At 50.8% G+C, this 16143-nt stretch overlaps 1 long non-coding RNA gene and 1 other non-coding gene across 2 annotated transcripts; both read right to left on the bottom strand.

Annotated features, from left to right (window-relative positions):
• Positions 1 to 11252: 11252 nt before the first annotated feature.
• On the bottom strand, positions 11253 to 13420 carry LOC113952436. Its single transcript, XR_003529547.1, has 3 exons — positions 13382 to 13420; positions 12283 to 12383; positions 11253 to 11426 (listed from the first exon to the last, which is right to left on the bottom strand). It is a non-coding gene; the product is annotated as an uncharacterized LOC113952436 (long non-coding RNA).
• Positions 12054 to 12232, bottom strand: LOC113952559. The gene has a single exon (XR_003529588.1).
• Positions 13421 to 16143: the final 2723 nt, after the last annotated feature.

The raw sequence follows: 16143 nt of genomic DNA, 5'->3' as shown, positions 1-16143 counted from the left end.
CTAGACAGTCGCTGAGCACTGGAACAGGGTCCCCAGGGTGCTGGTCACAGCACCAAGCCTGTCTCAGTTCAAGAAGCTTTTGGACAATGCTCTCAGGCACATGGTGGGGTTGTTGAGGTGTCCTGTGCAGGGCCAGCAGATGGACTCTTATGATCCTGATGGGTCCCTTCCAACTCAGCGTATTCTGTGATTCTGTGATTCTATACTAGAAGGCTGCAATTAGGTCACTCCGAAGCCTTCTCTTCTCTAGGCTGAACAATCCCAACTCTCCCAGCTTTTCGTCACAGCAGAGCTGCTCCATCCCTCTGATCATCTTGGTGCCTCCTCAGGACTCGCTCCAACAGCTCCATGTCCTTCCCATGCTGGGACCCCAGAGCTGGAGCAGCTCTGCAGGTGGGGTCTCAACAGATGACCTCTCACACCTCCTCACACACACAGCCATGCACACACCCCCCGAGTGCAGGAGGACACAGGGAGCAGGACGTGGTACACACAGTAATGTTTTGTACAGTACCAGAATATCATAAACTGGGTTAAAATAAGGACTTCAAAATTAGGGGCCCGTGTCTCTGCTCCCTTCAACAACACTATCAATGTGTTTTGTTTACCCAAAACATCTTTTATTAATGGCTCACTCCCTCTGAAAATAAATCTGCTAAAATTCAGAGTCATTATCCTGGCCTTTAGGTGCAATTCTTTCTGAAAAGCTGAATATTTAGTTACTATTAACAAGGTTTTCAGCTACTGTTCTTTCTTACACGAACCTTGTGTCTTTTAAAGTTAGCCAAGCACAGTCTGTTGCCTGATCTGAAACCAGTCCTTACAAAAACTTGTTTAATGTGTTGAGAAATTGTTCCTCTGAATCCTGTTTCTGTTGTGGCACTTGGCCAGTTGCCTTCATGTAGCTGAACTTAACTAGTTAATCTAGCAACGCTGTAATTAGATGTAGTTATCTGATTGATATTCCCTGCCATTATGCCTATAACATCCTTTTCCTGCTCTGAAAGCCTGAGATATAATCCTACCGGCATAGCAGGGCAAGGAATTTACGCCCACTCAGATTCCTCTTTGTTCATAACACTTCTCTCTTTAGATTCTGGGAAACGTTTTAGTTCTTACTGACTGCCACTATTCTACTTAACCAAATGGCCATGTAACCAGAAAAGCTTTAAACTTTTAAAGATATTTGGTGTTTATTGATAGAGTGAAAGCACATAAGTCCATAATTTAATGTCTAAATCAATCATGGTAAGTGTCTCAGCTGTTTTCTGCAGAAACAATAATCTTAGCAAGATAGACAAAGAAGAAGAAAGTAATATGGTTTTAAAATTTTCTATTATCGTTTATATCCCTGTTACATCTCATATGAAAGCTCGAGCCATGCGTCGTTAGCAGGAATATAAAGGAATAAACGTGTGGGTGAAATGTTTCAGGAAAGCTGTGAGGCATGCGGGAGACTGAAGCCCAGAGGACACAGACTGAAAGTGCAAACTGTTCAATATTTTCAGCAAACTAGGAATGCAGATTGCTAGATAGGAAGGGAAGTTTGGCCCTAGGGAGGTTGTGCAAGGTCAGTCAGTTCCCTCCATCTGAGCACTTTCCCTGGTTTGCATTCCTTCACGTTAGGAACTTTGGTTATACAACCCAAAGCAATTGTTATCTTGTTTCAGGCAATATTGCCATGGAAATTAATGAGAACTATTGGTAGTCAAACCTTTAAAATTAATAACATCTAACTTAAAGTGCAGTTGCCTGGGAGCAGTGCAGGGCTGACAAATACCAAGAAAAGATTCAAAATGCCTCTCAGTTGTGCTGGAATGTAGTTCAAGCCCCTGGAATTTCAGCAGGCAGGAACTTGCTCTGGTTTCTTTTGTTTGCGTCCCAGGGAGTGAAGAAAAGCGAAGCAAATCCGACTTCTTATTGTCCAGCAGGTCTGATCTTCAGAGCTGTTGTAGTAAAGAAAGGAGGTTGTCAGCACTTCTTGACAAGAGAGAACGTGTTCATTCAAGATCTTGCTGCTATGCCGTATGTTTATTAAAATACGTGGAAAAGGGATGAGAGTTTGAGCTCAGGTAAACTGAAGGCTTCAAGAGCCATTCCCTAACAAATCAATCCCTTCTGAGTCGGCGGAATTTTTAATGTACCATTGGCTACATTGAAATAAATACCTCCTTCCTGAACCTTTAAAACCATGAAAAAGGTCCCAAATTATACCATTCCCAGCTAAAATAAGCATGATGACTGACAAACAGCTAATGGGACAGAGTTGTGCCCTGGGGACATTGATTCTGGTTTACACAGAGTTATTATTTAATGCATCACGGGTACTTCACTAGGTGTCACCATTTTTTCTTTCCCTTGTCAGTCTAGGGAGACAGAACCTGGTGGTGCAGGATGTGAGGAGGTGTGAATTCCTTCACTCCTTTACTCTTAAAACTGACTGTGACACCCAAGTTCAGCCCTCTAGACACAGACCTGACTGTGCTCATCTGTGACAGCTTTACATATTTTTGAACGCTCTCTGGACAGCCCATACTGGGAAAACGATACACAGGAGGAGAAATTCCTCTGAAGATCTTAAAGGCCTTTGTAATGGCAGGGAAGACACTAATAATCCCAATATGCAGGTATAAAAATTGAGGCTCACAAAATGCTGTAGAAAAAGTCATGCAGCAAGTCGGTATAAGAAAGGAGACCAGAGCTCTTCTCTTCATGGGTAGTTCCCTTCTTCCCAAACACTCCTGCCTTTTAGCTCTGTGGCAATTTTCCACTATTCACAAGATTGGGAAAAGGGTAAAAATATCTCCAGATTGGCCTCTGTTCAGAGAGGGGATGTTAATGTACAATACCTAGAAGGTGTGAGAGATTTTTGTGCTGAGATTTTTATTCAGAATTAAACCAGCCTTAGTTTACTGTAGTTCAGTGCCCCATAAGTGAAGATGTATTAACTTAATACCACTGCTTGATTTATCTGTACTTTCCCATGTGTCACGCTGTAGAAAAGCCTTAAATGACCTTGTAAACTGAAGCCCTTTATGTTTTGATGCCACAAACAGCCAGAAACATGTTTTTTCCTCTCTTCTCAAGTGACTGGTAGGAAAATTGAATTGTAGGCTGGGAGCTGGCCAGGGACACCAGCTGCCAGCACTCGGAGTCCAGCAGCTGACATCAGAGCACAGGCACCGTTGACATAGCAAAGGTTACGCAGACAGACGTTAGCAAATAGGACCCAAGTCCTGATTCATGAAAGAGATGAATCAGGATGAGCGTGTGGCAAACATCCCAGCCCTTATCCACACGCTCTCCCTGCAAAGCCTGTAACCATCCAAGGCTCCCTGCGTGGAGTTCAGCGTCTCTGCTCATGAGCCGTGCGCTGCTAAAACAAAAGTGAGCAGGTGGTGCAGGGGGGGGCTGCTCGTACAGAAATAATTAAAGCATGAGGAGCTGGAGCAGATATTCCAACACACATTCCAATCCCGTGCTGGATATTTGTAACACCTAAAAGGCTGATGGCACCGTCTTCTCAGGGGAGCACGAGGAGGGGGAGACACCCCTTGGGGCTTCCACATGATTATTTTATCCCTCAGACACCGGAGGGGCAAAATACCAAATGGAATTCCCCTCCCCCCCCAAATGACCTTTTTTCCAGTCTAAAGGGAAAAACACTTGGATGATAACTTACTTGCTGGGGAATTTTTATTGTTGTTGAAGATGTCAAGCTCATAATACAGGGAGCTGGAGTTGTGAGCAAGGAAGGGTTCATTGGCCTGTTGGGAACACCCAGCTTTTCTAATTGCCTTCGGACACAGCCCTGTGTCTGTGTGCCACTGCCTGGGAGCTTCCTGGTACCTACCTCACAGGGAAGAGCCTGTTTCCAGTCGTCCCTTTAAGTGACTTAAAGGACTGCCAGGATCTGATCAGTCAATCCTTAGAAAAACAGCCGTCTCAGCCAAGAGGCTCAGCAAATGCAACGATGAGTAAATTTCCTATAAAAATAAAAACAAAGGCTGTTTACCATCCCTCCTTTTAATGAGTCTGACAGTACAAATACTCTCAGCTACTTCAACAAGCACTGAGTCAAGCTGTTGGGTCACTCTCCAGGTAGAGACTTTGTCCCTATTTGCCTCTAACATGTTGATAATTATTATTTTTTTTTAATACAAGAGGAATAGTAAGAAATAACTACTTATTATTAAAAGTATTGCACAAATCCAGCTCTTTTTGAAGGACACACTGACTCCACCAGTGCTGGCTCTGCACCCTGTGGGCAAACACAGCACCTTTCAGTGGGGCTCCACCAGGACAAGCCTCCTTTGTGGCTGCTGCTCCGCCAGCATCACAGTGCCTGTATCTGTTCAGCTTATTCCTGTGCCTGGAGGAAAATGAGGCATTATGAGGCACTTGCACACCAAAATTACTACCAGTATAGCTATTTCAGGGTTTATTTTTTAAACCACACTGTCTGTGGATCAGGCCTGTGCTGGCAGCTTTCATCCAAGCATGTTTTAGAACTCGAGAAACACGAGTTTCATGATGCCGTTTGCAGACCCTAAAAATGCTGCTTATCTTCTCCGATCAGCATCATTCTTTGCATGAATTCCGGTCCTGTATCCAAGGCAATCTCATTATTTGCTATACACGCTCAATCTGCTGGCTAATTTCTTTTCCCTTCTCACGGGGGAGGAACATTCCTTGTGCCTCCACAGGCGAGCCTGTGTTTGGGAGATTAAAGAAAGCAAGCGAGACGCATAAAAAATGTCACCCACTCACAGCGGCGGTGGCCTGAATGGGAGCGCAGCTCAGAGACAGATGTTCCTTCCAATTGAATTGTCTGTGTCACTGATTCCAGCGGGTTCAGCGCTCCGGAGAGGTGTGAGGCAGAGGGCATGGCTGAGCAGAAGGCTGGCTGTGTCCAGGGAGCTGGCACGTTGCAGGCAGCAGCTCTGCTGATTTTGACACTGCTGCAGCATTAATCTGTCTCGGCCTCGAGCACCACTGGCTGTCTGTCCTGGAATTAATTTGGCTAATGTACCGCGTGACGGAAAGCCACGTTTGCAATCCCTTTGCTAGGCAAGGCTGAACAGATTGATAGCATCCTCTGTCCCTGGGTAAGTGAACTGGTAGCAGAGCTCCACTGAAGGGACACAACCTGAGAATTTGGCTCCATCTCCCTAGGGATGAGAGATGAGGTGTTTAACACCTCCTGGTTCTGGTAGCTGTCGGGGGAGCCTGAGCAGACAGGGAAGAGATGGAGTTGCCTTTTGAGTCAAGCACTGGTTCTGCAACCCCAGTGCAAGTGGGAGGTGTCAGAGTTTTTTCTGAGGGCAGGTTCCAATATCAGTCTCAAAATAACTTGGTTTGAGAGGGGGATGGTCTCTGGCACAGGAAGCCTCTTTGCAGTTGTGGTTTCCAGCTGGTGGCTACAGACTAATGTGTGACCACTAAGTATTTGACATTAGCTAATGAACAGCTGTTTGATTTGCTTTTGGTCACAACCAGGCTGAGTCTGAATTAAACAAGAGCCCAGTGATGGAAAGGGCCGATATGCCCCAGAACAACTCCCTGGATAGAGACTGGAGACAAGCCCAATGCTTTGTTTGTGCCCCCTCCCCAAGACCCCCTGTGCACCTGAGCCCTCCTGGGCCTTTGCCACACCACTTCTGTGGGGAGCAAGAAAAGGAAGGAGTCTTGAGCACCCAGGAGGAGGCAAGAGGTAGGTGAATATGGCAGTGGGGAGGGTCAAGGCAGCACCGGCCCATCAGAGGCTCCAGAACCCAGCAGGTTCACCCAGAGATCACATCCAGCTCAGGAAGCAGAGGAGGGTGCACAATAGACAGAATGACATGGGAGAGAGACCATTGACTATCCACCAGAGCCCCAGCTATGTTAATTTTATATTTCAATCAGAAGGAAAGGACTTTTTGAGGGAGCCTGGGCACCCCTTTACCACCACTCTGAGATGCACTGAGTGAGCAGCTGTGTGCCTTCCCATCACTGCTGTGGCCACATCCAGCACTGGCACATTCAGCAACACACAGAGAACCAGAGGTGATTGCAAAAAAGCCATTAGTACGTGGATGTAAGCCACAACACAGCACTGCTCAAACTAACCCAGAAGGAGGTTTAAATGTAGGCAAGCTAACTGCCAAAAATAAGCCCCAGTCCACCCTGGCTGCTGCGCTGTGCCATGGGAACAACATTGTGCATGTGATCAGATTCAGCAGGACACAAGCAGCCTAAGGGTCTTTTTACATTTGTCTTGAAAAGGCTAAAAATAGACCCCAAACCTCATTCTTTTTTTGCATTGCCATCTCCTCTGCCTCTTCCTATTCACTGGCACTTTTACATGCAAAGCAGGATTTGGGATCCAAGGCCCCGTAATTAGACTCCAGCCCGGCAGCTGCAAGTGGAACAGCTGGAGGTGTTATTTTTATGGGTTATTAATTGACTCCATGAAAGCCCAGCAAAAAGAGACAGCCAGCGAGCCGCAGCCCACAGCCACATGACAAGGTCTTAGCGACAGGAAAAGATAAAATAAAAGAGAGAACCCAGAATCCTAAAGCCGATTAGTTATAGCAATTTCTCCAAAGCTAAATATAGGAAAAAAATCCTCTCCCATCTTCACTCCGTTGGCGGAGATGAGAAGGCACAAGGAAGGAGATAGAGAGAAATTTCATTTTTCACTTAACCCCATCATGGGTTGCAGAGAGAAATAGCTGCTTTAGTGATGCTCCCAATATTTAAATCCAGCTTCCCTGGCAGCTACGCCCTGACCAGCCCTTTCCTTGGCACTGAGAAGTGGAGCTGCACTTGCTCCAGCCTCCCCATGCTGGGCAGGGAAAGCTCCCAGGGCCATCCCAGCACCCAGTCATGTCCAGGCTGGCACAGCCCCCAGTGCCTCTGCTCACCTGCCCAGGTGAGCTTGCAGAGCCTCCCCTCGAAGGGGCTGAACCACCCACACTGCCCAAAACCAAAACAGGAGAGAGCCAGGAGACCTCCTGCCTCCAGCTCTCCTTCCTCCCTGTCTTTCCTGCAACTGGGACAGACAAGGTTTGGGGACAGGTGAAGCCACTTAGTGCCAGGAGAGAAACCTCCCATCAGGGGCCGGAGTAAGGAGAAGTTTAGAGTTTTGGCAGCAGGAAGGAAATGGACCCGGGTCATCACCTTGGCAAAACTTATTGCACATCTCCTCAGACCTCGGGGAAATAAATAACAGGCAGCTCCAGCAGAGATGCTGAGAGGCTGGGAAACCAGCAGGGCATTTCAGATTTATGGGAAATTAATTTAGCTCTAGTCTGGTTCTGGCAGCCAGCAAGGCCCTGTCCCCAAGACAGCCCACTCTGCTGGTCTGGGCTGTGGCCTCTTTGTTCAGACCTTCATCTTAACTTCCCAAAATAAATCACAGTCCTAGGGCAGAGGTGGAGCAGCACCTCTCCCAGGGCAGAAGACAGCCAGGATCCCAGAACATCACCTGTGCTGGCAGCCAAAGGGGAAGGGGAGGCAGCAGAAAGGCTGCTGTTCCTTGGAATCTGCTTTGCCAATATCTTGCCAAAACTCAGCCCAAGAGAGCCCCCTCCTCATAAGGATGCAGGACAGGGGCTTCAAAAGCATGGATTTCATGCTGATATGTGGCCTGTCCCCACAGGAGCATCAGTTCCATGCAGAACAAACAGCAGAAGTTCCAGGGGCACAGAGACAGCCCAGGTTTCCCAATGGGTCTGGTAGGGCTGAGTACCCAGCTCCAGGACTACAGAGACACATTGCTTTCTCCTCACCCGTTAACTCATCCCACCCAGACAATTGCTCTGTGTCTGACAGCACAGGAGCAGCTGTGGGTTTGCACAGTCCCTGTGTCCCTGGGGTGCTACACGGAGCCCTCCCACACTACCTTTAACCCAGGCAGGTAGGCTGCAAACATGCTACAGGAAGGGAACTCAACATCACCTGAGTGACCCTGCTCAGGCTTGGGGAGATACATGTTGCTCCTGCATCCACAGGTCTGGTGTTCCCACGTCTCTCCAGGCATTTTTTCCCTAGTAAGTCTCAGTCTCTGCCATCTGTGCTACCATCACACCTCTCCACGAGATCCAAAGCCGTGGTTGCACAGGGATAGACAGCGCTTTGGGGACAGCAGAAGGGAAGGGAGGCTTCTTCGAGGGGGTGTCAGAACCACAGGTGACGTTGCTGGAGAGCAGAGAGCTGCAGGCAGCTCCCAGGGTTGCGAAAGTCTTTGGCCTCCACAGCGTGGGATGGGGATCTGAGAGCAAAGCACATCAAGCAAGCTGAAGAGAGTGACATTTTCCTTCCCAGCTGCTATATCCGTGCCCACACAGCCCGTGGGATGACTCCGTGCAGCTAATGATGCAACGTGATTAGTAAACAGATGATGCATTTGCAGCAGGAAGGAAAAAAAAAAAAAAAGAGGAAGAGGGGAGAAAAAAGGAAGAAAACAAGCCACATTCTGGGCTAGCAGCATGCAGCAGTGAGTTCTTTAAAAATCTGCTGAGGAAGGCACTTGCACAGCACATGGTTTGGGCAGATCAATGAAGCTGCAAAGCGGCCTGGCAGGCACACAAATCCACTTTCTAATGAAATTTACAGCAAGTAGAATTTAGGTCACTACTCGGAAGCATTCAGTTTATTCCAGGCAGCTTTTAAAATATTTAAGAAATAGCTGTCAAATTAAGCCTGCTCACCTCTGGCTGAAAGGTTCAACTTGAAGCCATGGCAGAGTTCTTAGCTATGGCTTAAAAATATATATTCTTAAGGTTTCTTTGATTGCTCCCTCCCTTTGTCATCACAGTGATTGACAGGCACTGCCACGCAACCCTGGCTCTGGTGGGAGCTGAGAGCCCAAGGGATGCTCAGGCTGTGCCCAGCCCAACCTTGTCCTTCCCCGGGGTCAGGGCAGTGAGACAGCAGATGTGACCTTCCTGCAGCCTGTGCCCTCCCTCCAGCAGAGACCACAGGAATTTATCTGCTGCTGAAGGAAGAGCAGTGCTACAGCCAGACCTAAAAACAGCTCCCGAGGGAGCAGATAAAAGCAACCTCTTAGCAGAGGTGAACCTTCACTAAAGCTGAGTGATGCTGACTGGAAGGATCTGGGCTGGACTGCTGGTTGCCAGCACTATTCCCAGATGTCACACTCTAAGAGAGCTGTCAGAGCCACCTCAGCAGGTGATGGAGGGAGAGGAAAGGTGGAAACCAGGCAGTTCTCTGGCTGTTTACCCAGCAGAAGTGGCCACAGCCCCAAATCTGCACACTCGCAATTCCTGCACAGATCAGAGCTAAAGTACAGACATTTCCTCTTCCGACAATGCAAAGTTCAACCCTTTGCATAACACACTGACACTGTGAACCAATTCCTGCCCCAGCTCAAGGTCCAGCCAGGCACAGACCTCTCAGCTCTTCCAGCCTCAGCATAAACCAGGAGCAGAGGAGGGGAGAGCAGAAGGCAGCCTCACAGCAGGGCTGGGCTCCCAGCATGGGGCTGGTTCTTGGCCAGCTTTCAAGGACTGACCCAGTAGAGGAGCACTGTGGCCTCGTGGTTACGGGGGCTGAGGGCTTAGTGGGAGGGGAGAGGCCACAGCACAGCAAGGCACTCGCTGGGACGTGCTCTGAAGGACAAAGAGGTTTTCTTCCCCATTGCTCACCAACTTGCCCTACTTTGGCAGCTGCCTGCTGCAGCCCAGGCATCTGCCCTGCCCACAGGGGACCTGCTCCCTTTCCACAGGGTCTGACTGGATCCCAGCCCAGCCCCAGTGCTTGGGATTTGGCCTGCCTGCAGTTCAGGTAAAACACAAGTGCCCATGCAAACACCTCTGCCTCCTTCCTTGTTATTTTTGAGCTGCACACATAAATATCCATTTCATGCTCAGCTGATGGAGGATTTGCTTGGCTGGGTTATGACCCTGGCTGGGGCTCCACAGCTGGCTTTGTACCAGGATCTGGCACCAGAGGACACAATCAGTCCCTGACCTACCTCCCACAATCACTCTTGGCCGTGGATGAGCACACCAGGATGCAAGTGCTGAGCACCACTGCTGCACCACCCACCACGGCCCCGGGGGGGTGGGCCTTTCCTTCTGCTCTGCCTTGCAGGAAGGACACTGTCAGGCACAGCAAAAGCCAGGCATGGAGAGGGATGAGCAGAGAAAACACCACCCCTGCACAGCTCCACAAGCCTTGCTTTCCTCCCCTGCTGGCACTACCCTCTCCAAATGGCTCAGCTTTGACCCCGGGGTTAATTCTCACCAGTGCCCATTCAGCTGGATCACCGCGTTGGCAACAATTCCCTTGGATGGAGAATCACACAGGCAGGCTCAGGGCACTGGTGATCCTGGTGGCCTCCCTGCCCCAGAGCTAGGACCTGTCCCCAGGTGGAAGGAAAGGGAACTTGGCATGTGCAAGTTATCCCTCCGAGCAGCCTCTCCCAGGTACCCACACTGGAGGTGGGCACTGATCAAACCCACGGCTGACCTGCCTCCCCCTGCTCACAGACGCTGCCTACGAGCAATTCCCGGCTGTCCAGGGCCAGCCTTGTCCCACAGAGCACCCAGAGAGCCCGGCTGCGAATTGCATAATGCACCAGCAGCATGGGCTGCTGCCAGGGCACACAGCAGGGATGTAATCCCACCATGGCCTCGCTGTCTGTGCATCCCATTCAAGGAAGAAGTCTCCCGCTTTTCCAGTTGCAGTGAAAGCCAAGGATTCTGCGGAGCTCCACACCCTCTAGTGGAGGTGAGAGCTTGGCACAGGGAGATGCTCCCAAATCCTGCAGCACTCCCGAATTCAATGCGGGATCCAATTCCCCCTACAGCTCCCCAAAGCAGGACTGAGGCACTGCACTCCAGAGTGTGACTACAGGTGTCAGTGCAGCAGCAGCTCTGTGCCTGCCTGCACACACACCTGCAGCATGTCAAGCATCCTTCTACTTCGTTCATGCACAGTAGGAAATATTAAATATGAAGAAAGGAAGAAAGTCAGCTTTGAGAAATGGATTTTATTTATGTTTACCGTCTAGTTAGGTTAATCTGCTTTCTGTAACTACAGGAAAGCTGGAGAGGGACTTTTTACAAGAGCCTGGAGTGACAGGACAACGGGAATGGCTTCAAACTGACAGAGGGCAGGGTAAGATTGAATGTTAGGAAAAAAATCTTTACTAGGAGCGTGGGGAGGCCCTGGCACAGGTTGCCCAGAGCAACTGTGGCTGCCCCATCTCTGGAAGTGTCCAAGGCCAGGTTGGACAGGGCTTGGAGCAACCTGGGCTAGTGGAGGGGTCCCTGCCCAAAGAAGGGGGGGTGGAACTACATGATCTTTAAGGTCCCTTCCAATCCAAACTATTCTTCCTAAAAGACCACACAGGTAAAACCAAACTGCAAGGGCAGCTCTCACCATCCTGCAGAACCATCTCCTGGTCCAGCCACCTGAAAAGAAACAACCAGGATGTTCAGCCAGAGACCTTTGTCCTACACAGACCCATCTCCTCTGGATCTGTGTTAACTGAAGCATTATCCCACCCTCAGCTCTCCACAAAATCCTTCCCAGTAGCATCTCTACAATGAACACTTCCCAACAGCTCACCAGAGCCAGATCACCCATCTGACAGCAACAAGAAGCAGGAAAAGCACTTTTTATTTTGGCAAGGAATTTTTGCCAAAGCAATGATCACTCTGGTGCCAGGTTCCCAGCACGGGCCTTCTCCTCTCCCCTTCCCCTGAGCTGACCCCAGCTGAATCCCCCCCAGCTGCAGGAGAGAAACCAAACATGTAACAAGAGAGCAAAGTACACAATTTCAACAAAGCCTTACATTTGCTCAAGTACAGAAACCACCTTATCACTGTTTCCTACTGAGTGGGGAACAAAGTTTTGGAACTCAAATACTATCTAGTGATAAATCAGGTGGAAAAAAAAAAGTCTGAACAAACATACCCAAGTTCTGTTTTCCACACCTGAGAGAGTATCAGTTTGATTTTGCTACATGACTTTCAAAACAAGACTCAGCATACACTAAAGAATCTAAACCCGTTTTTCCCTGGATTAGGGGGTGCAGATGTTGTATGCAGTATCATACATGACCATCAAAATGCTTCATGAATGCTCACACCTGTTACTGCACAGGTGAGCCCCAGCACGGAGCCCACCTGGGAGCTGATCTCGGGCACGGGTCAGACTGGCTGGGACGAGGCTGGGCCCACTGGCCCCACCACCCAGCAGCCCTTCCCCAGCCCACAGACCCTCTGCCCCTGCCCAGGAGGGACACAGGGGGCTCACCCGACTCACCTGGTCCTCCCTCTCCTCAGGAATGGCAGCACCAAGTGCCAACACACCCACCCATGTCACCATCAGGGGCTGTGGCTTCTCGGAGGCCCCGGCAGGAAATCCTGTGACAGAAAAACTTCTGTGAAATTCACAGGAAAAAACAACAGTCCAGTCTGGCTGTTGGCCCTGGAGAACACCCTGCAGCCCCCTCCCCACTGCACAGCTCACCCCCTGGGCCCAACTCAGCTCTCCCCCACCACCTCAAGCCCCTTCACTCTGTGCTCCAGCCCCACACCCACACCCTGCTGTGGGCTCCAAAACCTCCCCCAGGGAGGAACCACAGCCCAGGGCTGTCCTTGCACAGCACCCCAGCCCTCTTACCGACCCCCCTATGCTGCAGCTCCCCCCAGAACCCCATATGCTGCCCCCCAGTACCTTACTATCCCCCACACTGCATCCCAAACCCTGCCTCCTCCAGCCCCTCCACGGAACCCCACACCCTGCCCCCCAGTACCTCACCACTTCCCCACTGAATCCCAAGCACCGCACCCCTGCATCCCCCCCAGCATTCCAGCCCCCAATACCTGCCTCCCCCAGCCCCCCGAGCCCCATCCCCTGCCCCCCAGTACCTCATCATCCCCCGACACCGCATCCGAAGCCCCTCCGCACCCCTCCAGTGTTCCAGCCCCCAAATCCTGCCTCTCCCAATCCCCCACTGAAGGCCCTCCTGCACCCCATCCCCTGCCCCCCAGCCTTCACTACCCCATCACCGCATCCTAAGCCCCCCCCCCGCACTCCCGTAGCGCTCCAGCCCCCCCATACCTGCCTCCCCCAGCCCCATATCCTGCCCCTCATTACTTCACTCCCCCCTCCCACAGCATCTCAAGCCCCTCCCACACCGCCCCTAGCCCGCCAACCCCTCCTCCCCCAGCCTCCCTCCAGACCCCTACACTGCCCCCAGCCCTTCACTGCACGTCTGCACCCTCCCAGCGCTCCAGCCCCCCATATTCTTCCTCCGCCAGCCCCTCCACCGTCCCCCAGCGCCCCCATACCCCCCTGTATCGCCCCCCCCGTCCCCATATCCCGTCCCCGGCCTCCCAAATCCCGCACCGCCGTGTACCCCCCGCCCGCCACGCGACCGGAAGCGCGGCCCAGAAACCCATCGAGAGGGGCCCGCGGGCCAGAGCGGCGCGGGGGGCGCGGCCCGCCAGCGACAGCGCCCCCGCGCGGCGGGAGCCGGCACTGCAGCCGGGACGGGGTCCGGGATCCGCTCGCGATCCCCCGGGAACGGCCGGGAATGAACCCGGGGCTGGGGCAGGCAGGGAACGCGGGGAGCACTGCCGGGAGCGGCTCGAGGGAGGCAGAGAACAGACCCCTGTGTCGCTCCGTTTGGTTTTGGAGCTGCTGGTCCAGAGGAGGGCACGGAGATGCTCCAAGGGATGCAGCCTTGGAGATGCTCCAAGGGATGCAGCCCCTCTGCTCTGGTAGAACTGCGGGTGTTCAGCCTGGAGAAGGGAAGGGTCCAACGAGACCTCAGAGCCTCTTCCAGTGCCTAAAGGCGGATTGTAAAAAGATGGAGAGTGACTCTTTACAGGGGCAGGCAGTGACAGGACAAAATTGAACAGTTTTAAGCTAAAAGAGGAGAGATTCAGACTAGATATAAGGAAGAGACTTTTAACAGTGAGGGTGGTGAGGCCCTGGCACAGGTTCCCAGAGAAGCTGTGGCTGCCCCATCCCTAGAAGTGTCCAAGGCCAGGTTGGATGGGGCTTGAAGCAACCTGGGCTAGTGGAAGGTGTCCCTGCCCATGGCAGGGTAAACTCCCTTCCAGCCCAAATTGTTCCATAATTCTGTGATTATATGTCCCCAGTAGGCAAAATCTCTGCACACAGAAGGTTCAGAGGATGCTCTTGCTGGAGCTGAAGCTACAGGGGAGTTAATACACAGTAAATCAGTATTTTAGATCTAATTTTCTATTGATGGTTTTCAAGCCCGCCTGTTCATGTTGAGTTGTGTTGCTCTTTCAGTGACTCTGACAACCCCACTCCTGGCTAAGCAAAAGGCTTTCAGCACTAATACAGGTACCTCACTCAGGAAATTCAATCAAAAATTTACCTCCAAGACATTTCAGTATAAACAGCCCAGCAGAAAAAAACCTCTCCAACAACAACTTGCTCCCTGATGGCTCATTAAAAATGAGCCAGAGCTTGGTTTATTTCTGCAATAACACATTTTAGCAGACCTTTTATAAAATATACATACGGGTCTAAATCATGCAAAACCTGGATGGGAGGAGCAGCTGGTGAAGCCAAGCACCACAGCACGAGCAAACACTCATTTTCAGGTGGCCCGTTAAACCTTAGTGTGGCCTCTCAGTGCTGGCACATCCGAAGAAGGGGATGGAATGACACAGGGACAAGGTTTGTCCCACCAGCCCAGCCCCACACTGTGCCAGCTGAGCAGGTAATTCAACACTCTGGTTCCCCAGGAATCGGTGCCTGCACTGCTCAGAGCCTGCTCTGAATACTAAACTATTCCATTTCCTTGTGATTTTTCTTCTGGTGATTGTAAATACACAGCTGGAATGTTCTACAAATACTAAGTAACATCTTTCCAGTCCCTGTGAAAGCAGAGGTCACGATCCCCATTTTGCACAAAGAATTGTGATGCAAAGAGATGAATGAAAACACAAACAGGCTCAGATCTGAGGAGCTGGCTTTGCAAAACCTGCTCTTGTGCTTTTCAGAGCATGAAGCCTTTCCCTGCTGCCCCCTGACCAGTGCTCACAATCCAAGGGATATTTTCTCTCCCAACACAACCCAGCTTTTCACGTGTTGCTGGTTTCACGTTGGAGCTGGTACTGCTCAGTGTTCTTTTTTTCTTTCAGATTCACAGAATCGTCCAGGTTGGAAAAGACCTCCAAGATCACCACATCCAACTGTGACTGCAGTGAATCCTTTAATGATGCCAGAAGGTGCCCAGAGCACGGGGGAAGAGCCCTGCAGCCTGAGGCTGGACCCTGGAGCCAAGTGTGCTGTGGTCACCTGAGGCTCCTTGAAGGGCCAGATGAGCCAGCCAGGCTGTGTTGGCACCCTCACAAAAGAGATGAGCTGTTCCAACTGAGTTAGAGGGCTCTGAGACCCTCAAAACATCATCTATCACCAGCCAGACAGGGAAGTGGAAGAAGCACCCAGACACCCCACTGTGGACAGGGAGAGCCACCGATTCCCTTGGAGCAGCACAGGGGCACGTGTGTGCAGAGCAAAAGCATTTCACACCCTTTCATGAATTTCACTTGGGAAGGCAAAAGCATTTAACGCCCGATGCTGCAGACGGTTCAGCCTGCTGCCCCTCTTTGCCCTGGCCCCCTCACATGCTGTCTTCTGTCTCACACATCCCCACAATTTCATTCCTCGTGGGTGCAGCACTGCCCAGGCTGTGGCCAGCTGTAAACGTTGTGTATCTCCTTTGTGCAGCTGAACCCGGGCTGTCTGGCTGACGGCAGGGACAGCGCCGACAAAACAAACAACATTCTTTTTTTTTTTTCTTCCTTTTTGATGAAAGAAAACATTACCTCTCTGAGATTTACACAGTAGATCAAGCACAGACCTGAATTATCTCCCTCTTCTCTTTCTCCAGGGAGCAGATAATAGGTAGATCTATCCATCCGTCTGCTTTGTTACACATCGCCCGGCTTGGCAGCGTTTTGGTTGCTATTAAACCATGCTCACCCCCCCTTGACATTTAAAGGGCTGTTGTGTGATTACTGTCACAGTCTCCTACGTGGATCCTTAAACCAATTCTCTCCTCTTCCCACCGATGATGGATTTTCTCGTTTATGCCACAGTAATTTGTTTTTCTCTCGCTGCGCTCCGGCAAAATGC

The sequence above is a fragment of the Corapipo altera genome, unplaced genomic scaffold (genome assembly GCF_003945725.1).
Source record: "Corapipo altera isolate COAL_440 unplaced genomic scaffold, ASM394572v1 343, whole genome shotgun sequence".
Lineage (NCBI taxonomy): Eukaryota > Metazoa > Chordata > Aves > Passeriformes > Pipridae > Corapipo > Corapipo altera.
This window is presented reverse-complemented; position numbering and strand designations above follow the sequence as displayed.